Consider the following 25,204-nt stretch of genomic DNA (forward strand, 5'->3'; position numbering starts at 1 on the left):
GACACCAACAGCAGACCAAGCTCACACGGCTCAGTAGATCAGAATCTCTAACAAAGTCAGATCTGTTCAAGAAGGCCCTACGATCACTCACAACCAACCCAACCCCTGGCCTTGGAGGCAGCTTCCTTAAAAAACAACTTTCTAACCTCAGCCAAGTAAAACAGTGCAACTAAGATAGTAAAAAAGCCCGATGTCTTACGAATTCTTCTGGGCTCTTCATTCAAGTTCATAGTTTCTCCTCTTTCTGGCAAACACCAAGCAAATTCCTCTCTCTATAAAATGCATATGGAACCATCAGAGCCAGCAGAGACCATACTTCCTAGAAACTAGGCTCTCCCATAGTTTTTCTTCCCTCTCAGCGTTCAACGCTGCTGGTTTTCTTGAAGATCCCCAAGTTTCCTTATTCCACTTTTAAAAACTCACCTGGGGGATGCCTGAGTGGCTCAGTGGTTGAGCATCTGCCTTTGGCTCGGGGTGTGATCCTGGGGTCTTGGGATCGAGTCCCGCATCGGGCTCCCCGCAGGTAGCATGCTTCTTCCTCTGCCTAAGTCTCTGTCTCTCTCTCTGTCTCTCATAAATAAATAAAATTTTTAAAAAACTCACCTGGTTACAGAAATCCTAAGTAAACACATATGTGTTTTCCAAAGTGAGAGCCCACAGACCACAAGGTGGCATAGCTCAGAAGACACAGAATGCGGCAGGCATAGTAATGGCCCCCCAAAGATGCCTGTGGCATAATCCCCAGAACTATGAATATATTACCCTTCTTGGCAAGAGAGAATTAAGGTTGCTAATCATTTCCTTATATTTCTTAAAATAAAGAAATTATTTGAGTAGATCCAATCTAATCACAAGGGTCCGATAATCACAGGAGGAGGAAAGCAGACTGAAAGCAGACTGAAAAGTCAGAATCTTGGGATGTGAGATTTTAGCTGGCTACTGCTGGATTTGAAAATGAAACAAGGCCAAGGAATGCAGGCAGCCAACAGAAGCTGGAAAGACATGAAAACAGATTCCCTCCTAGGATCTTCAGAAAGAATGAAGCCCTCCACCATCACGAATTTAGCCCAGTGAGACCCATTTTGGACCTCTGAATTACAAACCAGCAGGATAATAAACTTTTGTTTTTTAAGCCACTGAATTTGTGGCGATTTATTACAACAGCAATAAGAAAACTAATGCAGTGAGCTGCCTATTTCTAAAGGTAATCAAGCAGACACTGGTCAACTGTGAGGACATCACAGAAGTGAACCCTGAATTGAGTGACAAGTTATAACAGACTTCTACAACTCCTTCCAGTTTTAACGATCTACAAGTTAATATTTTCTTCTAATTTCCTAACATAAGGTGGCTGACTGGTTGGAGGCAAGTCATCACAAAAATGGGCCATAAACCAATGACCAGACCAGTTTGTTTCCGGACTATGACCCATCACTCACTGAGACTGCCCTCCATCTGCAAAATAGAAATCCCCAGCTATCTAGAAGCATTTCACTTGATATCCTTTATAGTGATGACACATAGGAGGATAAAAGTTTCTCCTACAAAGAAAGAAACAACTATGGTTTTTAAACGTATACTGAGGCTCTGCTACAGCAGTACTTTTAAAAATAGTAAAAGATTTTTTTTAAATGAGAGGTCTTCATTAATAGGATTAATAGGATAGTTTCAAAGCAGAAAATATGAGAAAATATCCAACATAAAGTTAGTATTATTACATGATTTTTTGTTTGAGCTCTGCATGAAGTGTGCATGTGAGTATGTGTGTATGTGTACACACTGATCAACATGCAAAATACAGTTCTTACTATGGGTCACAGCCCAAAAAGTTTGAAAGCGACTATAATAAAAAAATAAGAACATATCATTTAGAATAAAAGGCAAACACGATCTTGGATTTGTGTGTGTAATACAGTTGCATCATTCAAAACTGCTGAAACACTGACATTTGTTCATTAATGAACCTCAAGGAAGATATAAATGTCTTTCCATCTCAGTCTCTGGAAAATTCATCTTGGCCCTTATACGTAAGGTTTTCATTGGAAAACAAAATTTTTAAGACCAAATGTGTTAACTTTCCATAAAAATCATTTGAGGGGACCTGGCTGGCTCAGCGTTTGGGCAACTGCCTTCAGTCCTGGGATCCGGGATTGAGTCCTGCATCGGGCTCCCTGCAGGGAGCCTGTTTCTCCTTCTGCCTATGTCTCTGCCTCTCTGTGTCTCTCATAAATAAATAAATAAAATCTTAAAAAAAAAAAAAAACTAAGGTTTATAAGATTCTCTCTCTCAGCCTTTCACTACCTCTCTCCTACAGTACCTCAATGATGGATGACAGTGGTTCAGCAACCCTCACTACAAATTCTGGAAAAATCGGAGGAATTGGTCTGGATCAGGAAACTCAACTTATCTGGAGTTTATCTTTCCCTTATAACTAAGTTTTTGCAGCCTCCTCCCTGACCAAGAAAACAAAGAAAGGAGTTGAATGTTCTTCCTTCAATTACTCTTCAGCTGAAGGAAAGAATCTTGTACAGCACCAGCCACAACGCTTGGCACTAAGCTGGTACTTAAAAACATTTGCTTATCTACCTTCCCCTGTTTCTCCAGGAGCCAAAGTAATCCTTTTTCATTTTCCTCCTTGACCTAAATACAACCTAAAAAAGATGGCATTTGTTGGTCGATCTGTCTGTAGTCTGCAAATTGCATGAGCTTCATGTGAGATATTCATCCTTTCTATTGACCCTTACAAGTCAGTACCATGCCTTCTACAGATCACCTGTGTCAGAGGTCTGATTAAACACACATGTGCACACACCTAGCCCGCAGGTTACACCTGCATTTCTAACAGATCTTTGGGTTCTAACAGGAGATAGAAGCTTCTCCTTCTTTGCCTGCACAGCTGCCCTCCTGTCTAGAAAGGTCATCTTCTTGGATGCAGCTCACAGCCTCAGGAGGGATGCGCATGGCACGAAGGGAAAGAACGTCTTACAGATCTCCAGATACCTGGCAACCAGCAGGGCCACAGATGCACCACACAGACTGTTCTCATAGCTACTCAGAACTCCATTTTGGAAGGCCCTTAGCCCTCATTAGCCCTAATCTATTTAGGAGAGCCAAATCAGGTAAAACATCAATAGCAACAGCAAAAATAATAATACAAAGCTCCATGAAGCATATTTAGCCTCAAATCAACCTAGTAAGGGAGGTTATACTATTAACACTTAACCAATGAGGAGACCAGGGAGCCTTTAAGGCTTTCAGACACTTATCTGTCACAAAGCTACTTAGTGGAAGAACAGGACCCAAAACAAGCCCAGACCCACCTTAACTCTACTCTGGACATTTAGAGTCACCATATGTTGAGCACTTACAAGATCACATGCATGGGTTAAACACTTCACACACACGGTCCCTTTCTAGACTCATAACAAGTGTATCTTAAAGATGAATCAGCTACATCAAAACTACTAGATTTCTGACACAAATTTAAGTGGAGCTAAATAGTGCCAGGTTGTTGGCATTCGAAGCTCATTTCCCAACCACTGCGATTCCTAAGGTACTTTTTGATGGGAGGTTTAAATACTATAATAATAGCCAACATTTATCAATCTCTTACTATATGCCAGACAATGTAACATGGACTCCAAATAAATTATCTCATTAATCCTCCCAATGCCCCTATGATTAAGAAACTACTATTAAACCATCTTATAGCTGATAAATTTGCTAAAGGATACGAAGTGACGGAGGGACAGGAGTCAACACCAAGTGGTCAGACTTCAAAGACCATAAAAATAAACCTCACACTACCTTAACTCTGTTTCTAGGAGCAAGCACCTGCATATTTGGCTAAAGTATTTGTTTGTACTTGGGGAAAGAGACTGCTTGATCCTTTAACAGCACATGTTAGGAGAAATAATTTTTCACTTAACCACATACACGTGAACTAAGCCCAAAACCATGAATAATAGTGATCACACTCTCCCTCTGCCTATGTCTCTGCCTCTCTCATGAATTAATAAATAAAATCTTAAAAAAAAAAAAAAAGGAATAATAGTGATCACAGATGAGATCCAGTGAGGAAATATGGTTCCAACTGACAAACTTTAGAGACCCAGGTGAATGGGGCTTTCCTCCAGTTGTCCCTCGTACTGAAAGGCTCTACACTGCAGGCCCTTCACTTAGCACAGTCCATTCTTCTGGCCCTGACTTCAACGGATAAAATATGAACAGTAGAACAACCCCATGCCCACGGAGGCCAACCTAACCTTTCCTTCCACTCACCCAATGTGTGTAGAACTCCTAAAAAAAACGGACCACCCTTACAGACGGACCCACTGGAGCCCAGATAGCCCATCTGCCATGGCACCTGCAGGTCTGTCTCTGGACACCTGGAGTCCAGTCTGTTCTGACCAGCCGAGGATCCAATGCTTACTCAGGTGGATCAAGATAGGAGCACACACATGCATGCGATGTTAGTATGGATCCACTGTCTTATTAGTTTTCGAGGTTTGCTGCGGCACAGTACTACACCCTGCTGGCTTAAAAAACAGAAATTAAGTCCTGGAGACTAGAAGCCAGAGATGAAAGGTGTCAACAGGGTGGGTTTTTCCTGAGGTCTCTTCTCCTTGGCTTACAGATGGCCATCTTCACCCTGTGCCTTTATATGATCTTCTGTGTACCTTAAGTTCTTCCTACAAGGACACCAGTCATACTTAATTCTAACTTAACTACCTCTTTAAAAGCCTGGTATCAAAAGAGTCACATTCTGAGGTATATGGCTATTAGAACTTCAGCATACAAATTTCAGGGTCACCTAATTCAGCCCGTAACACCCACATTAGAAACAAACTTCTTTGCAACTGGTCAGAACACCTGCATTTCAAGTTCATTTTTTACAAAGGATTTTCTTTCCTTTTTCATGTAAATTAGGTCCAAAACATTAATTTAGATTTCTTTAAATATTTGGCCATAATCATTTGAATACTGTTAATAAGTAGAGAGGAAAAAAATCCCTGAAAATATATCACCCCTTGGACCAAACAATTCCACTTGTATAGAAGTACTCTGAACATTTATATTAAAGGAAATTCATCCTATTATGCTTTATACTAGCAACCTGTAGAAACATCCATAAAATGTCCAGCATTTAAATAATTGATTAAATTATGTTATGGCATCGTATACAGCCATTAAAACTTAGGAATAAGACTGAGAAAAAATTCATAACAAAGTAAAAAAATAGGATTTATGAAACTGTTCAAAATGAGGCCATTTTTTAAAATAAAGTATATTCATATATAGTATAGGCATAGGGAGTATGCCAAAATTATCTCAAGGGTTAGGGAATTTTTACTGCTTTTGTTAGCTTTTTAAAAAAAATTTTAAAAGAGGAAAAAATATAATCTGGTCTTTAAAAAAAGATTTTATTTATTTATTCATGAGAGACACACAAAGAGCGGCAGAGGCATAGGCAGAGGGAGCAGCAGGCTCCCCAGAAGGAGCCCAATGTGGGACTTCATCCCAGGACCCAGGGATCACACCCTGAGCCAAAGGCAGAGGTTCAACCGCTGAGCCACCCAGGTGTCCTAAACTGGTCTTTTTGTTTTGTTTTTTAAATATATTTTTTTAAGATTTTATTTATTTATTCATGAGAGACACAAAGAGAGAAGCAGAGACACAGGCAGAGGGAGAAGCAGGCCCCATGCAGGGAGCCCGACATGGGACTCAATCCGGGGTCTCCAGGATCACACCCTGGGCCGAAGGCGGCGCTAAACCACTGAGCCACCAGGGCTGCCCTAAACTGGTCTTTTTGATTTGGCAGTGTGATCTTGGTCTAGGTACCCCAGTCTCTGGGATAAATAAAGTATTCTCATCTAAGAGGTGAAGATGTTAAGTCCTTTTGAAGTACTTCTAACCAATGTATTCAAAACCTGCTTTCAAAGTAAATTAGTTACAGGGGCACCCAGTTGGCTCAGCTGGTTAAATGTCTGCCTTCGGCAGGTCATGAACCCAAGGATCTAGGATCGGAGCCCCTACGTTTGGCTCCATGGGCCTTGGGGAGTTTGCTTCTCCCTCTCCTTCTGTCCCTCCCCCTGCTCATGCTCTCTGTCTCTCTCAAATAAATAAATCTTAAAAAAAAAAAAAAAGAAAAGAATTAAGTTACATGCACACATATACACAAAGCACTTTTTTAACTGTGGTTAAAATGCACACCATATAAAATTTACCATCTTAACCATTTCTAAGTGTATACTGCAGTTGTGTTAAGTACATTGACACTCTTGTGCAACCAACCTCCAGCACTCTTCTCATCTTGCAAAGCTGAAATTCCACCCATCAAACAACTCCACATCTTCTCCTCCTCCAGCCCCTGGCAACCACCATTCTACTTACTAGCTCTATTAATTTAACTACAGAGTAAGTCTTTTTTGACTAATAAGCCTGTCCCTTGGAGGCAGTGACCATGAATAATTTTATTTTTGTTTCCCCAGGGCCAAGCACAGCATCCAGTACACAGTTGAAACAAATTACTGAATGATGAAAACACCAGCTGCTTTGCTACATCTGGGAAATGTCTTTGGCTTCCATTATGTGGCTTCCATGATCTGGAAAAACACTTTGTACTAAGTCTGTGGGAAGGACTATCATCGTCCATGTTGGTAGCTCCCAGCTATAGTTTCAGATGCACCAGGGAATCTAATTCAAGAAATTTCTTTAGGGGCAGAGGTACAGCAGAGGTTTGTAAATAGGGAGAAACACCTGGTTGTGTTATTAGTTAGATAAATATAGTAGTAGCACTGTGGAGGATGGACAGGTTTGGTGGAGGGGCTCCTTTTTCTGTTTGATCCTCTACTTCAATTGGGTATCTTTGGATTCCCTCAATGAGGTTAAGGAAGGCCTCATGCCAGGGCTGGGATGTTGGTCATCCTTACAAAGAGTTGGAGTCTGTGACTGATTGGCTATTGTTTTAATCAGTTTTCAGCCTTTGTGATTTTATAGCATGTGATGTTTTAAATAACTGCAAACACCCTTTAAATAACTGCAAACACCCTTTCTCCCATTTCAAAAGAGCTTAAAGGAATATGCACACATATAGGCGCATATATGACTACAGAGCCCAATGTGGGTCTGACTACAGAGCCCAATGTGGGTCTCGATCCCAGGACCCCAAGATCATGACCTGAGTTGAAATCAAGAGTCGGACACTCAACTGACTGAGCCACCCAGGTGTCCATCTTCTCTTTTCTTACGGGCACACACATTCTTTCACTTTTCAGCCAGAGACAAGAATACACAAGAAAAGTCTTGTTCAACGTACAAAACTAAATGATCCAGTGAAGCCAAAAAGGGCAATATGTTAACATCAATATCACATTCACCCTTCCTATGTAGAGTAAGCTTGATTTAAAACATACGCACATATACACATATACACACACAACCTGGGGCAAAGTTTGAGAATTTATTAAGTTAGCTTTACAGCTTTTGAAGAATAACATTTCCCACCTGGAAGCAGCACTGCCTACAAGCTTGTCCTCACCCACAGGCTTGGCTACCTTACACCTCTTTTGGTCATCAAAGCTGAGTTGTAGTTTTGGGGGCTTCATCACATTTTCTGCATGAAAATGAACTTTTGTGTTTAGTAGTAGTTACTAAAACATCAACTTCATTTCCAGAAAGAACACTAGCATCTCCACAAGGAAAAATATTCTATCATGTCTTCTAAAGAAAGACTTAACAAAACTTCCCATTCTTTTTTTTAAACCACACTGAGTATTCCTTTGTGTGACAGTCAAGCTGAGATAGGGGCTCTTGTTTCCAGGAATTAGCCTTGTGGTGTAGGGGCTGCTCTCTGCCATCCCAAGAGTGAAGAAGGATTCTCCTCCACATGGGTCAGAGACTCCTGCTTCCTGCACCAGACAGTGCCAGGGAAGCCGACTGACCCCCAGGAGCAGAGGGCTGCCAAACGGCCCAGCGTCCTCACTTCCCTTCCCTCAGGGCTACGACCTGGCCCTCCTTTCCTTCCCCACCCCTTTGAATTCTACCTCCAAGTCTGGGAACCCTCTGAGTCCTATCACTTGGTGAGGACTGCCATACCCTTTTCAGTTTTCTGAATAAGCTTTACCACAAAAAAAGTGCAGTTAAAAACACATCCAGTCATTACGTTCTGCTTAACTGAACCTTTAACTGTATTAACTCAAATAATCCTTCCAACAACCCTTGGAGCAAATACCATTCTCATGCCCATTTTACAGAGTAAGAAGCTACCAAGGCTCAGAGAGACTGAGTGGCTTGTCCAAAGTGGTGAGCTGGGACTTGAAGCCCGGCAGTCTGGATACAAAGCATGGGCTTTTACCTTCTAGGGTAGACCACTCCCACAACCCCGATAAGCTCCTAAGCTACTATTTCTCAGTGAAGTCATGCTCCATCCACCCTAGGTCTCTTTCCCTTAAGAGCAGGTTTTCCAAAATGATTTCCAGTGGTGTAAATAAAAGAACAGCAGCTTTTTTTTTTTTTAAGATGTTATTTATTTGAAAGAGAGATCATGAAAGAGAGCTCATGCACACAACCAGGGTGGAGGGGCAGAGTGAGAAGGAGAAGCAGGCTCCCCGCTGAGCAGGGAGCAGGATATGGGGCTCAATCCCAGGACCCTAGGATCATGACCTGAGCCAAAGGCAGAAGCTTATCCAACTAAGCCACCCAGGCGCCCCAAGAACAGCAGCTTTTTTTTTTTTTTTGTATTTATTTATTCATGAGAGACACAGAGAGAGAGATATAGAGACACAAGCAGAGGGAGAAGCAGGCTCCCTACAGGGAGCCCGATGTGGGACTCGATCTCAGGACCCAGGGATCACGCCCTGAGCCAAAGGCAGGTGCTTAACTGCTGAGCCACCCAGCTGCCCCAAACAGCAGCTTTTAAAAATAAATATTTACAAGTTCTGACAGGGCTGCAGTGTCCAAAGTATCTCACACTCTTTCATTCTAGAATAACAACTTCTGTAATTCAGTAACACGTGCTAAAAGGTGAAAATGTCTTCAATTTCCATATCTTTGAAAACTTCCACGTGGTAAAAGTCTTTCGTTAATCTGGGACTTTATGTAAAAAGTCATCTGTGCTGATTAAAATTTTAAAGAGAAAACCTTTTGTATATCAAATTTAACATTTTTGATAAATAAGAAAATAAACAAAGAGAAAAAGATTGTCAGCACTGAGGTCAGTCTTTGTCATTGTGAAAAGACCAGGTCTTGGGGAGGACCCTAGCCTCTTGACTTTTCGCCCCTCTCTCAACACCCCTGTGAAAATGTCCAACCAAAAGGAAGCACTTCTGTACAACTTAGACGTGAATTAAGATCAGTTGCATTATTGTGTTTCCCAGGGACATCAGTATTTTCAAAATACTCTGTGAAATAAAAGTCCTCTGCTCCTCCACAAAGAATTGCCTGGTTGACCTTGTGTTAGCTGGGCAAACAGCTGAGAGAAGAAGAAGCAATATGTGTGTCTGTTTGGAGCAAGAAAGACACTGAGCAGGTGTCACACCAAGACCACCTGCTCTGCCCAAGCCTAGGGCCCTCCTGAGATTTTCATTTCCCTCACTTCAACAAAGTATTAAAACTACAGCATTTGGTTAGGAAGTATTTATTCTCATGTGATCTTTAAAAATAATGTACTTAGAGAAATCAAAAGAGAGGTGACAAATTCATTTCTCTACCACCCGCTAGGTGTTAGCCTACTTAATTCCACCTTCTAACTCTCTCTATTTCTCTGCCTGCAAGATTCTGGTCACCTCCCTCATCTCACAAGTGTACTACGTGCTTCTTGACCCTACCCCATGGCAATTTCAATTCCACTCCATAGACATCTATGGGGTGCCCTCTTCAGACCGGCAACCATGCAAGGTTCTGGTAGACGCTTTAGTATAATGTGACCCTGACCTCCAAGGATCAGCCACATCCTTGCATGACCACATGACAGAGTCCTGTAACAGAGGAACCAGCAATGTCCTATTGCCAGTTGCAGGGGTAAAGTTCCCTTTCCAAGCTTCCAAAAGCAGAACCTCAGAAATTCTCAGTACCCAAAGAGCAGGGGTTGATTCTGCATCCTACAGATTATTGTGTCTGTGATGCAGAAAGTACCAAGCACATGTGGGAAGGAGCATACAGCCGAGACAATGTGAATGCAACCCTGGTAAGATTCCGGGAAGCTTATAACACGAGGCTCTGCGAGGTAGGGCACTTAGGGATAAAAAGCAAACAACCAAGATACAGAATTAAGGATAAACCAGCTAAACACAAGAATGACAGCAAATTACACGGTGAAGCATAAACTTAAATACGAGCCAGAAACTCAACTGTTATTTTAAGAGTCGGCTACGTGTCATGAAGGAATCATGGGCCCCATTCCTAGGAGCCTTACATCCTCATAAGGGAGAGAAATCAGACAAATGTGGACCCCTGGAAATGTAAAACTGTAACAATTACTAGCGGTAGGCTGGAAAGGTGAGCCCTCCTGTCAGAGGAAAAAAAAACATTAAGCCACTGGATTCCATAAATTTGCCTAGAAGGGGTAAGCCATTAACTAATATTTTTAAATGGTGTAGTTTAGAAAAAAAGAGGTTGGGTTAGACTTCTCCTTGCCTAAGACATAGGCAGGGAAAAAAAAAAAAATGTTGGAGGGGCGCCTGGGTGGCTCAGTAGGTTAAACAACTGACTCTTGATTTCAGCTCAGGTCATGATCTCAGAGTAATGGGATGGAACCCTGAGCCCCTCGTCGGGCTCCATGCCCAGCATGGAGCCCGCTTAAGATTCTCTCTCTCCTTCTTCTACCCTGCCCCGCTGTGAGTGTTCTCGCTCTCTCTAAAAAATAATAATAATAATAATAATAATAATAATAATTAATTTAAAAAAATGTTAGTGGTAAAGGTAAGCACCTTTTTAAAAGGAACCAAAGATTAGAGATGAGGAAGAGGAGGAAAGAACTCGTGATAGGGGCACTTCCTTCCCTCAATGCACCCATTACCTCACTTAATCCTCCTGACCAGCTACTGGGGCCATCCCCAACCCTCCACCCACTGGCAGAATCACCTGCTAGGTGTCTATCTGACGGCTGCTGGGACAGGGGGTGCCACCAGAGTACCAAACGAATGTGGTGCCTGCTTCTATGGAGCTTCCCGTAGCATGAGTTACATTTCATCATCCCAGATTTACAGGCTGAGACATCCAACCCTACAACTCACCCAAGAGCCTACGGTAGAAGGTAGAGCTCATATGGGGCAGAACCAGGGCACAGACTAAGTAGGTTTATGGGACCAGAAATTCATGAGCCTTCTGTGACCCTATACGGTCACTGACCAGAGAGATAAAAAAGAGCAAAGACTAAAGAGCATCCCAAAGGTGGTAGGATCTCCCACTGGTTATTTTCCATTTCTACTTTCAGGTCCTACTCTGAAGCACATTTTACACTCAGGACTTCAAACTTTTACTTTCCCTCAAGAACTGCCTGAGAAGCCACATGCTCACAGCAGTGGCTGCTGCCTGGGCCCATCGAAATTCTCGGTCGTGCCTGGAAGACACTGTGGGATGGCAGAGGCGGGATGGAGTGACATATATAATCACTTCCTCTTGGAAACAAATATAGTAACTTCTCCTCCATCCTCTGCTGCTTTTGACAGAAAGGAGAGCAAAAGAGGACAGTTGGAGCAGATAATCCTACAACTAATTCAGCATGGGGAGTGCCGTGAACATCCCTCTAAGTTTGTTCCTTGTAGCAACCTGACAGAGTAGTATCAGAAATCTTACCAAGTACACACTCAAAACAAATATTCACAGTAAGTATGTAGTCTCGGCACTCCACCCTCTAATTCCTCCTACAGGAGGCAAATGTCCAGAGAAGGGCTTTAGTGTTGAATTGAAAAGCCCAAAATGGTGCCCTTTAGGATAAATCCTCACACCAGGGCTTAACACCTAATCTAAATGCAGTTTCAACCTCCCCCAGAAAGGTCTTCTTAAGGTTGGTCAGGAAATTCCTAATGAGTGCCAAAGAGTCTCCCACAGGGGCCCTTTCCATCCTGTAGGGGATGAGGAGGTGATCTGCATGACAAGACCCCCTGCCCTCCCCACTGGAGAAAAGCCACCCAGCCTGGAACAATCCTTTTCTTTTGCTAATAACTTTCCTTCCCCACTGTCCTTCCTATAAAGCCTCCCCTTTACTTGCTAGATGGGATTCTACCCAATTCATGAATCATTTAGTAAAGCCAGTTAAATCTTCCAAGATACTCCATCAAATTTTGTTTTTTAATAACAGCTACAGGTAGGCGAGCAGGCCTGGCACTGTTCACAGAGGCTGTGAGTTTGAGATCCATCACCCCGATGGACCTTGATAATGACACCTACAGCTAGTCTCAGGGAATGGAGACACACAAGTTACCTGGGGAGGTGGTGGTCCAGACTCCCACATGGAGGCATCCTGCAACACAGCCGTGGGCGCAGCAGTACACAAAGATAAGCCAACGTTGAATCGACATCTTAGTGTGAATTAATCCAACGTAAAGTTGGATTCCATACCAGGACATTCTCTACCACCGGAGAGAGGAAGGAAGCAAGCGGTGAAGAACAAGCATGATAGAGCAACTCTTAGCAGGAAGGCAGGAGGGGTGCACCCGGGACAAACTGAACTGGCCAGCTCTGCTTAGAGCACTGCTTCTTAAAGTGCGGTCCCCAGACCAACAGCATGAGCATCACCTAGAAACTTGTTAGAAATCCACCCCAGGCCCTCCTAATCAGAAACTCTGCTTTAACAAGCCCTCCAGGAGGTTCTGATGCTTGCCTAAGTTTGAGAACCACTAGCAACCAAAGGAGCACAGAACACTTAGTTCTAGGACTCTACGTTTCTAGAAGGAAAGTTACTACAAGATATGAAGTCTCCAATATTCATACCCTTGGAAAGCACAGCAGGGGGATTAGCCTTTCTCAGCTTAGCAAAAGAGGGTACAGCTGGCCATTCATGCATCTTAGGGTGAAACTCTGCAACCTGTAATATTGGACAATTCTCTCAGAGCTCGAAGATGGGTCCTATGCCGCATAAACACTGCTGAACACCATAGGATGGCAAAAGGCCCTCCAGGAGGTAACCTTCCCCCAGAAAGTAGCAGAAGGCCGGTGATCATTTAATTTCCCCATTTCCCCCACGTGCCCTAGGACGCATGTTCTAAATTTCCAAAATCAATAGAGTTGCACCCCTGCTGTATGGAGGAGATGCTGCCTGGCGCCCCACTGACCAGGCCCGCTGTAGAGGCCCTTCTGGAGAATTGGCAGGCATGTTGGTGGCTTGAGGGATGCGAAGTACAGATAATCAGATACTGTTTTTAGATTTTCCAAAACATACAGCTAACATCACAGACGAAAATCAATGCAAGAAAAATTTCTTCCTTCTCAAAACCCTTTTCTGAGTATTCAGAATTTCACTGCATATTCCTTTGGTAGCTTAAAAATTCTTTTTTTCAATTTAAAGGAGTTAAATGAGGGGCATATGGCACCCTCCTGCAAAATTTTTTGCAACCTCTGTGAATCCATAATAATTTCAAAATCAAAGTTTACATATAAAATGTAAAGAAAGAGAGGGTTAGGTTTTCCCCCTGGTTTTATATATATATGGTCAAGTGCTCACAAGTCAAAAAAATTTTTTTTGGTGGTTTCAAAATTAAACCCACTTGCTCAGATCTGTGTAAAACAATGGCATCGCCAGCGTGACCACCAAGGGATAATTCAGTGAGGTGGGTCCCTAACTAAACACCATCAGGTGTGGGTGCACACCCTGACTGCACTTCAGAGCCCGCACCCCAAAACACAGAAGCTGAGTTAGCTCAGAAAACCTGAAAGTGTAAAAGTGGAGACAAGAGACAATATTGTAGGACTCCTAGGAACCACTGCCCAGATTTTCCTAATCATGCAAATCAGATGGGGTTTGGAGGGAGAAGGCTTTTCCCACTCCTGACTGCCAGGAGGAGGGACAGGCCCCAAGCACACTCCCGGACTCTGTGTCTCCTTCCTCCCTCTTCACCTGCAGGGACAACTTCTCTGACAGATCTGGGGGAATGGCCCCCTTCCCCCTTTGGAAGTGTGCTTTTGCAGCAGGCAGGGCTCTGGTGCTGCTCCAGGGCCTCTGCCCCATGGAGGCTCTGCTCAGGACTCCAGGCAAACAAGCCTCATTCCAGGAATTCAATCAGCAGACCTCTGAGGCTAGCCGACTTAACACAACACCCTCCAGCCAAGCCTCTATTAGGGAAGAAGTGACATTTTGTCCTAGTCATTGTTTTTCTTCTCCGTTGGCTCAGAACCTGGGCAGGAGAGAGGACTCAAGGGCAATGGGCTCTCAAATACCTCCCCCAGGGGTGCTCTAATGATGCAGATTCCTGGGCCTTTCCCTGTGGGTGGGGGGCACTGCTTAGTTAAGTCTGAATCTGCATCTAATGCTCTCAAGAAGAGCCCAGGAGATTCTCATTATCTAGAAAACTGGGGAAATACTGTCCAAAAGAACATTCTAGTATTAAGTTTCCCAGTTATGCAAAATTTGGGTATATATGAGCCAGCTTCCCTGAGGTTTACAGCATCATTGAGGAGTTCGGCCCGAACCACTCCCACTCTCAAATTAGAGAAACTGAGGGCCAGACTGGCAGCTTTTTGCCAAGAGGTAAAGCAGCCGGCAGAGCAGTTTTCCAATGACAGCTCCAGGGATGCAAGGAAGGCTAGGGAAAGTCAAGGTCCATCTTGAAAGTGTCCAGGGCCATGGAGAAGGCTGTGCCACGGGGGCAGAGGCTCCCCGAAGTGTCATGCACCCCCAAGCCCCCCAGCTCTCTGTATCCCTGTGCCCATGCCAGAGCCCAAGCGTGCTCAGGGGCAAGACACCAGGGATGGAAATCACCAGCGCTGAGCCAGGAGCCAGAAGCGTGACACCTACTACCTGTAACAGGACAAGGTGTGCTTATAAGCACCTCAGAAAAACTACCGTCACAGGGAACGTTTTCTGATAAGCAAGGAATCGTACCTGGGGATTCACAGCACAGCACCCATGACCTCTAAGGTAAGGACAGAGCACTATGCAGTCAGCTCCCACTGTCACTGACATTTTGATATCCTTCCGTAACACGCCAGGCTATTTTAAGAGATGTAATGATGTTTATTAGAGACTTCATGGGTTCACTCCTGACTTTAGTCCTCCAAATCTACTTATCCCACAGGGTGTTTGATTTCTTATTCCAATTTAACCTCTGCACAGCTGGCGAAGGGATACTGTATATACACCACACTGAGAAATCCATTTCCCCAAGGGCAAGTTTGTTCTCCAGACCTCTCTCCCGAACCCCCAAACTAACCACCTCCCAGCAGCTCCAAGACGGGACTCCCCAGCAGATGTGTAAAACATCTGCGTGTCCAAAACCAACCTCCTCCACCCGCAGCTTAGCCCCCTCAGCTGAGGGCAACCCCACCCACATGCCAGAACCTCGCAGAAACCAGGCTCCTCCTCCTCCCTCGGCCCCCATCAGAACCAGCAGGAAATCTGGCCACCTCTGGCTCCCCAAGGCAACCAGAGTCCTGCCACTTTGCCCCTCTTCCACCTGCTGCCACGGGGGATCCTGAGACCCGCGCAAGCTCCTACAGGGAAGCTGCTCTCCCCGGGCCCCTCACCTCTCCACTCTCTATTCCTAACACGGCAGCCAGACAAGTCCTTCTAAAATGGAAAGGAATGAGTCCCCCTCTGCTCAAAGCCCTGCAGTGACTTCCTGGATGCTACACGCAGGAAGCCGGGTCCTCTGCCCTGCTCCTCTGCTCCTACTTGGACTCTTCAGACACACTCCACCGTTCCTGCCTCTGGAAGGCCCCTGCATTTACTGCCTGGCCTCCTCCAAGTCTGCTCAAGTGGCACCATTTAAAGAAGACCCATCCTGATGACCACGCATTTTAAAATCATAGTCATCCTCTCCCTTCAGCCCCCTTATCATGTTCTATTTTTTTTTCTCCACAGTACCTTCTAATGTAACCATGCAATTCATTTAATATGCTTATTTTTTTAAGATTTTATTCATTCATGAGAGACACAGAGGCAGAGACATAGGCAGAGGGAGAAGCAGGCTCCCCACTGAGCAGGGAGCCCAATTCGAGGCTCGATCCCAGGACCTGGGGATCATGCCTTAAGCCAAAGGCAGACACTTAACCACTGACCACCCAGGTGCCCCTAATGTTTTTTTTATTCTGTCTCCCACCCCACCCCCACCCCCACCTCCAGAATCCAAGCTCCATGAGGGTAAAGTGCTTATTCAACAATGTATCTCAGTCACCTAGAATAATGCCTCGAAGGTAGCAGGTGCTCAGTAAACCCCAGAGTCTTCCCCAAGCACAACCTGAAGAAAGCAGCCAAGATAGCAGGGCATTCGGCCCCACTTGGCCCCACCATGTTCGCCAGGCTGGGAACCTTCTCTCAGGAGGAGGCATGACCCACATGCAGGGAGGGAGTGGCAACCATTATCTAGGATCTTACATACAAGGTTCCAGAAGGCCTTTCCATTCCAAAGTTTCTCCCCCAGGAGTCCCAGTGAGAAACCAGGAATGCTTGAAGGAAGGCAGGAGCCACGAGGAGGGATTTATGAGCTAGAATTATGTAGACAATCGCTTAGGAAGACTCAGGAGGGTGGGAAAAGGCATACAGTTTGGTAGAATAGAAGAAAAGAGCCCAGAGAATGATGCCAAGCTCCTACAGGGCTGGGGATAGCTGGCGACAGCTGAGGGGAGTTCCTGAGCACCAAACATTAATGCAAGAGGGACAACACAGATCCCCAAGATCCAAGTCTCAAGCAGGCATCTACCAGGGATAAGAGGTTACCGTGGCCCCCTCCCAGTCCTACTACAAACAAAAAGGGTAGGAGATGGGCCAGAGACAGGGAGCCTCATCCTGGTCCAGGTGAGAAATGGCGGGCTGACCTACTGCACGGGCAGTAAAGACAGAGTTAGTGTCACAAGAGATGGGGAACCCCCTGAGGATCTTCAGCCTGGGATAATATGGACCAAGAAAGGCCTGGATGACCACAGAGAGAGAAGCAGACCAGAGGCAGCCAGAGTTCTTGGTTGCAAATGAGAAAACAGTTAACTGGGCCAAAAGCTGAGGGGTGCTCACAGGTTGACAAGGGGGCAGGGGGGGGGGACACCTGGCTTGGAAGGAACCCAAGGATGCTGATGGCCAGAACAAGGCCCACAGCCAAGAGTCACACAGGAGCAGTTAAGATACCCCAGTACCAACATCAGAGTGGGTTCTAACCCGTGCCCTGGCTCTTCATGTCACTGACCTGAGGCCCTGAGGCCCAGGCCACAGTCTGGTTCTGAGACCAGGTCTGTTCCCTGGGCAGCCAGCCTCTCTCACTGTTAGTAACTACATTACTAAATAAGCAAGACATGGATTTGGATTCGAATTTGGAAGGAAAAGCCCCTGATGGTAGGAGAATTGTTGGGGTGTGTGTGTGTAGGTGCGCATGCACCAGGGATGGGGTTGGGGGCAGAAATGCATTCTTGACCTTTCTGGGTGTCTCTGCAAGTAAAAAAGTACCACCTCTCCCCTTAACAAACCCCTGACTCTGGGCAGACTGATGTATTCCCACTCCCATTCCCTATCCTCTTTGGGTGTTGTCTCCCACCTGCTGTCCTGTTCCCCATCTACCTGCCTACATCCTGTCTAACCCTTGAGGGCTCACCTCAGCCATCTACTAAAAACAGTGAAAAACAGGTAAAAAGTGCCTTTTGTGTCATTCTTTAAGAGTTTCCAGGGTTGCGTGGGGGCAAAACGTGCTTTAAACAAGATTGAAAAAAAATTAAAAATAAAAAAATAAACAAGATTGAAAACGCTATAGAAGCAGGAATTCTCTCTCATGCTGCATGTGTGTATGTGGGTATGTCTGACCTCCACAGAACCTAGTAAGTGCTCAACAAATCTGTAACTGACTGATGAGCTAAAAGAATGGAAAACAGAAATGACACTGCTTTCCTCACTAATGGTGAGACCATATATTGTTGCATCTACCCAGAAGAAAACAAGTCTTATTTGTGAGGTTTTCTTCATTTCAGGTGAATCTGGCAGGTACTTGCTCTGGAAGCAACAAAGGGATGAGTCTCAGAGAATGAAATGGCAGAGGCAAGTGTCTGAACTTCCTTATTCAGTGAGCAGCAGACCTGGAAGTCAAGGCCAGCTCTGCCAGGGAGGTAGATGGGAGAGCTGTCCCTCCAACAGACAACAGGGCCATTAGGAAGCAGGCCAAACACCAAGAGGGAAGCTTCTGGACCCTAAAAGGAAGTGCCATCATGCAGCACAGAGTCAGAAGGCCCTGTGAGACCCTGCTGTCAGCTTAGGAGGGGCGGTGGCAAGCCTAAGCCATGCCAACAAGCCCCTTTGGACAGACCATGCAGGACGGAGAATGGGGCTGGGGTGAGGAGAGACTGAGATAGGCTGGAAGGGGTGACCAAGAGGTCAGAGCAACAGGGAGGGAAGAGGTGCCATGCAAGGAAGTCTCTTCTGTCCTCAGTGGCCAGGATGACTTCAGAGAGACCCCAAAGGGCCACATGAAAAGATAAGAGTCAGTGGCTGACCCAAAAGCCCCAAGAATTCCAGGTACACATTCCTTTCTCGCCCTGGCTGCTGCTCACGGAGCAGCTGTCCATTTACATTCTAGCTGGGGAACTCTCTGGAAGCCCAAACATGCAGGAGAGGCTCAGTGCAGAACCTAAGAATGAAAGAAGGAAGTTCACTCTTTCACCTTATGTCTCCTTCTCTGCTTTTCTATTGTCCTCTCTCTTATGTCACATCTTCTCCCTGCCCCTTATTTTTTTCCATAAGTGGTTCTTGAAAAGCTCTGAACTTGTCCTGATGGGGACCCAAAAGAAATGGAAACAACCCCATTTCTAACCTAAGCTGTCAGCAAGGCAGGTGGGAGGACCTGAGGGGGAAAGAATGGATGGAGGTGGCAGCTCTCCTCACCCTGAGAACTGAGGGACATTGCACTTGATCTTGAGAGCGGGGCTCCAAGGCCAGCTCCGCTTCTAACAGGCTGCTTACCCTGGAGGAAGTTATAAAAAAAAAAATTCCTCTCTGCCTCAGTTTCCATATCTGTAGAACAGAAAAAAAAAAGAGTGCTTACTTTATAGTATTTTGGGAAAAATATAAAACCACTTAGAATAGTGACTGGCACTAAATACCTCTTCCTTCTTTCACTGCCCACCACCACCCAAATAAATACTTAAATATTTGTTTCAAAATGCAATGTTTATCAGAGGGAAAGCATGTTCTATTGATCCACTACAGGGTATGTGAAACAGAGTAGGAGTATTTATCGATCATTTGTCTCTCCATGTATGCCTCATCCCTGGATTCATCCTGTAACCAATGGCATGGAGCTATAGAAGCCACTGAGGCTGGCCGGCCACCTGAGGTTCTAGAATGTGGGGAGAACAGCAATCTCTGAACAGCTGGGCTGAGTTAACCTAAATATTGTCTTTACATTGATATTGCATTTTCTGAGGGTTTTTTTTCTCTTAATATTCACACTATTTTCTCATTGGTAAAAGATGATTGTTAAAACCATTCGTTTATCAGAGGGGTGGTGGGACTCAGAGTCCATGCAGGTAAGGAACCCAGGAGGCTGTCGGATTCTCTCTGTATCACATGTAGTGGACACAGCATGTGATTCTGGGGCAGAGACATGGAGAGAGACATGGGCAAGGGGGAGGCTGTCTCAGCCTAACTAGTCAGCAGGGTCCTGTCTGAGTCTTCCGGACTTTCCTTGTGGACTTCCCTTGTGGTCAAGAACATCATGCACCAGGGCCCCTTCTCTCTTCCGATATCTTATGGCACAAGTGACTTTCCCTTCCAAATATTCTTCATTTTCAAGGTCTTAAATGCCATTTTCAAGCATGAATAATTAAATTTTTACCATTCCTATGGGAAATAAATAGGGAGCCAAAGAGACCATCAGAGCTTATCTTGGCTTTTATCTGAAGTACAAAAATTTTAATGCATACATTTTAAGAAATAAATTGGTAAAGGAAATTCAATCAGAAATTCAAATCATGAGCCAATATATTCATCTAAAATACAAATGTGCCCCCAATGAAATTACAGCAACACAAAGGCCAACAACAGGACTGGGGGCATTTGCTTGCCAAGACATCACAGAATGTAAGGCTTGGTTTCTCCAGGTCTCCAGCACAACAGATGATCACTGCCAGTGGATGAACATGGAGTATATACTTGGTTTAAAAAAAAGAAAAATCCCCAAAAGGGGTTTAATAAAGTCTTTTACATAAGCCCCACATCCTCCCTGCCAAAAAAAATAAATAAAGCTGCTTTCATTGTATTATACAAGATATTTTCCTTTTGTCATATCCTTTCAATCTTTTATAATAGAAGGTGGTGTTACAAGGGTCCCTGAGAAACAGAAATTGGTTTTAAGTAGAGATCTTTGTAAATATACCAGAGACCCAGAGGCCAGACTTATGAAAACATATTTTTTTCTTATTTAACCTGATTTAAGCAACAGAATAGATCTCACAGTCACCCAATAAAAGAACATCAGTTCTGTCATCTGGGGTTCACTTCCTTATTAAAAATTATCAGTCAATTGGCATCGCTGAGTAGAACCTGCCACAGCTAGAAATGCTTATGAACCAGCCAGTCCAGGAAGTGGAGCTCTGGTCCATGTCTGCTACCCAGCTCAGGGTGGTACAGACCAAGTATGTGGAAGACCAGGACAGCCTGCTCACACCAAACAAGAGCAATGAGGGGAAACAATGACTCGTCCCACCAACGGGCTCGGTGTCCAGTCCCTGGGAAGCTGTATAATGTGGAACATGTACTCATCAATGTGGGAACTGGCTATTATGTAGAGAAGATAGCTGAGGATGCCAAGGGCCTTCTCAAGAAGGAGACAGACTTCCTCCCCAAGCAAATGGAGAAAACCCAACCAGCCCTGCAGGAGAAGCACGCCATAAAGCAGGCTGTGACGGAGATGATGATGAGCAAGAAGACTCCCAATTCACAGCCCTGGGGGCAGCTCCGACTACTGCCAAGGCCTGAAAGCTTGTTTCCAAGTGGGGCAAGGGGATCCTGCTTCCAGGGACCTATGACCTTGTGGCCATCGCTTCCCCAGGGTCCTAATGGGTCTTGTGTTTAATGCTAATAAATGTGCTCACTGAGCAGAAGAAAAATTAATTAAGAGCATGAAGAACCCAACAGAATAGTGTTCTGGATTCCTTAATTCAAATAGTTCAGTCTCTTCTCCTTTTAACTCCAGGCTTTAAATCTCTGTACCATTTTTCAGAGTTTAGTGCTGATGGAAAAAGGTCAGTCTGGCAGCTCTAGAGAATTCCACTCTCTATTTATTTATCTACCTAAGGGACATAGTTTGGATCCTTTACTGCACTGGAATACTTGAATCATACCAGTTGGAATATAAGCCATCCAGAAGTTGAGAAAGAAAAGAAAATATATATTCAAGCTAAAATCAATCTAATTTTAAAAGAAGGCCATTAGTCAATTCCAATTTTAGTAAGGTTTTGAACAAACAGGCTAGACAAAAATAGACTAAAATCAAAAGTGCGACTGTACAGTTTTCACTCTGGACTCTAGTCCCACAGCTGGCTGAGGGGCAGGACATCCACTCCAGCGCCTTCAGGTATAAAACTCCTAATTCAATACAAGTTAAGAGAAAGGCTTTCTGAAACACAGAAAGAAAAAACCCCCAGACAGAAAGGGGGCGTGAGCTATCACCTTCTAGCAGCTAGGTCCTAGAAGACGCACGTCCCAGACGCGCTGGAGAGCTTACTGTACTCTTCTGGAACTTTCATCTCTTGTCCATGTAATTTTACAGTTACTTAATTTTATAGTTAAGTAGCTTCAGACTTCTTTTTTCTGAAGCAAGTCACCGAAGACATAGTAACAACATAAAAGTCAACAGTACTCCCAGATACCATTACTTCAGTGAGAAAAATAAGATAGATACCAATATCTATTCCCTCGCCAAAAGGCAAAGCTGATCAGGAAAATGATAACTGAAAAATATGTAGTCCCAAGGACTTTTAAGCTTTAAGCCCTGTTATCTTCCAAATGGTGCTGTAAGGAAACTATTCTCCTAGGAACCACGAACTAGAAGTGTTAATTTCTGGTTTAAAAAAAAAAAAAAAATCAACATAGGAAGTAGGAGTACAATGGCAAGAGATGGAGAAAGGGGTTGCACGTGATTTAATCCCTAACAAAACAAGTCCAGGGAGAGATTTCCCAGACTGGTAGTTGAACAGCAAAGGGCACTCTTTCTTCCATGGACAGTATTTGAAAAAGGGCATTGTTTAATATTATAAACTCAAAGGCATGTCCCTTCTGTTGAAGGAAGACACTGTCAAACCCAGTTTTCATTCCTCCTTCCCATAAATCCAGGGCTGTGAAAGTCTATGAAAACACAAAATAATTTTCAGGATCCCAGGAGCCACGTCCTTCACCATTTTCCTGTGACAGTTTGTAAGTCCAACTTGTCACAGTCATTCATTTGAAGACTCAGACCTCTGCATGGAAAAAGGAAAACCATTCTAGTAGAACAATTCAAGTGAAACCTCATTTTCTCGGGGCACATGCTGTCCTTCCTGCCTGCAATGTCCAGAGTTCAAGGTCAACCATAGTCTACTTCCCTGTATAGCCAGCTGACAGCCTTATCACATGCTGATTCCTCTTGCCTGAGCTGTCACCTGAGCCAGGCTGACCCATACAATAAGTAGTTCATATGATGCCTACTGCATGCCATCTTGTTTTCTGATTGATATCCTTTGCATACAACTTCTCCCCACCTGGGAGCACTGCCTGGCTTTGGCTGGTTGGTTATGCTTCCCAAAGCCTCATGGAAGCAAAAAAAATCCCCCTCACAGATGGCACACTAACAGTTAGTTCCTTGATCTCCAGTTACCAGGCTAGGGGGATGCACAACAGCTTGCCCACAGGGCATTTCCCTTTAGGGAGAAAGAGGTGTCGGTAGCCTTGCTGTCAGCTAAAATTATGACAAATAACCTTTTTATTGTGTGTAGCACTCTTCCGCTATAGAGTGATTTCAGACAAGGTCCCAGTAAAATGTTCCACTTTTCCCACATGCTCAGGAGAATGGTCATTCTGTACCTTCTGAATCATCTTTGTTAGAAGAGTGCTACACAGCCCTACAGAAGCAGCCATGTAAGTATGTGGCACATAGCTGGAGTATTTATAGTATTCCAGCCCAATTCTAGCTTACATAATCCAAGTTTCACATTGGAGCCAAGGCTTCCCTTTGCAAGGCAAAGTGATTAAATTTACAAATTTTATCTCAGATACCCTTGACATGCCCTGTGCCTCTAAAATTTTAAGGAAAAACTGCTAAAGGGAGAAATGATTGCTACTTCTATGGTATTATTTTTAAGACTGTAATTTTCTAGCAGCATGTGGTCTAGTGGCAACCCCGGCTAACTCACCATCCCAACTTTGTGCATACTGTGCTCTTCCTGCTCCTCTGTTCCTTCTCCCCGCTCCAGTCTTACGGTGCGGCCTCTCCTGCGCCCCCATCACATCTTCCCTTACCTAATGCCATCAGCTGGCAACCATTAGGTGGGCCCGGAATCCACCCCATCCTGCTGTTCTCCAACCTAAGGAGAGATGAACCACTACTCTGCTTCCGTTCTCTCCTGCCCTGCCAGCCAAGAAAACTGCCCATCCAGTCCATGAATCCAGAAGGTGAAAGAAAAAAATAAGGACTGTGGAGTGAGACAGGCATGGGGAACCCCAACTCACAACTTACAACTTTCTACCTGTCCTTTTTCTAGAATTTGGGAGAGAAATTGGCCAAGGGAGAAATCCAATAATATTTCCAATATTTTAATTGGCAGTTAGAGCCTGAAGAAGGTTGTTAACCTCCCTGAGCCTCAAAAGTCCCATCTAGAAAATTAGGCTAACACTTCTCTCATGAGGCTGTCTTAGGTTTCTGTGACATAAGCCATATAATGCACTTTACATGGCACAAGGCACCTGTTAACATCTATGTTATCTGCCACTATTGTTTCGAAAGACAAAACAAACGTTCGCATTTGCAAAGCAACAGGATGCTCGATAAAATTAAGTCACCCTGTCAAACTATTTATTGAGCACCTTCACTGCTCTGGTCTGAATGTTTGCGCCCATCCCCAAATTTGGATGTTGAAATCCCAACCCCCAAAGGTGACAGTATTGGGACTTCAAGAGTACGTCAGGAGCACAGAGACCTTGTAACCTTCCCTCACCCCATGACAACACAGCAACTGAACAGGCTCCATCTATGAATCAGAGCAGTGTCCTCACCAGGCACCAACCCTGCTGGTGCCTTGATCTTGGGCTTCCCCACTCAGAACTGTGAGAAATAAATGTCTGTTGTTTATAAGCCACCCAGTCTGTGGTGTTCTGTTATCACAGCCAGAATAGTCTAAGACTCTCACTCACATTCAAGGATTGTATCAAGCAACAGAATCCCCAACCCTCCCCCCAAAAAGGAAAAAAAGATATTTATGTTCCTTGCTCATAAGGATTCCATTCCCTAGTAGGTGGGTGATGTATGGGATACCCTGAAAAAGCACAGAAGAGTGTTTGGACATGGTGCATAGAGAGGAAGTCAAAGTACAAAGGGTGTAGCCAAGCACCTACACAAACAATAGGAGGTGGCAATTATTTGCAAGAACGAAAAGAATTTTTTGGAGTTGTTGCATGTAGCAAGTCTCCCCTGAAGTGCATTTAAGCTGAAATTGAATTTCTTTTATCATTGGACTCAGCATTTCAGGAACACCCCTATCTATAAAGCCAGACGAATCCATGCCAAAATACAGAGGTGGAAAAGCAGAAGGGTGGCCCAGCTTCCCTGCCCCACAGGCCCCTCCAAACTGGGGCTCCCCAGCCTGCCTCCCTATGGCCTCTTCCGCTGTCACTGCTTGGAGTTCACAGATCCACCCTCCAAACACCTGGGATTCCTGCTTCCCCTGTTGCATCTCTGCCCACACCCTGCACCCACCCTACTCTGGTCTAAAGCACACAGTTAGCTGTTTAAGGTGACCAACCATGCCATAGTGAGCAGAGAACCTCCCTGAGCAGGGACACAGGCCATACACAAATTATTTCACTTATAGGGAAATCACCACC

General features: G+C 44.6%; 1 protein-coding gene and 1 pseudogene across 4 annotated transcripts in view; one reads left to right on the plus strand and one right to left on the minus strand.

Annotated features, from left to right (window-relative positions):
- RYR2 (ryanodine receptor 2) overlaps positions 1 to 25,204 on the minus strand; it is a 727,449-nt gene that overhangs the window by 662,078 nt on the left and 40,167 nt on the right. The window lies entirely within an intron of this gene.
- LOC144311757 (prefoldin subunit 5 pseudogene) lies at positions 19,600 to 21,106 on the plus strand (annotated as a pseudogene).

The sequence above is a fragment of the Canis aureus genome, chromosome 4 (genome assembly GCF_053574225.1).
Source record: "Canis aureus isolate CA01 chromosome 4, VMU_Caureus_v.1.0, whole genome shotgun sequence".
In the NCBI taxonomy this organism is placed as follows: Eukaryota; Metazoa; Chordata; class Mammalia; order Carnivora; family Canidae; genus Canis; species Canis aureus.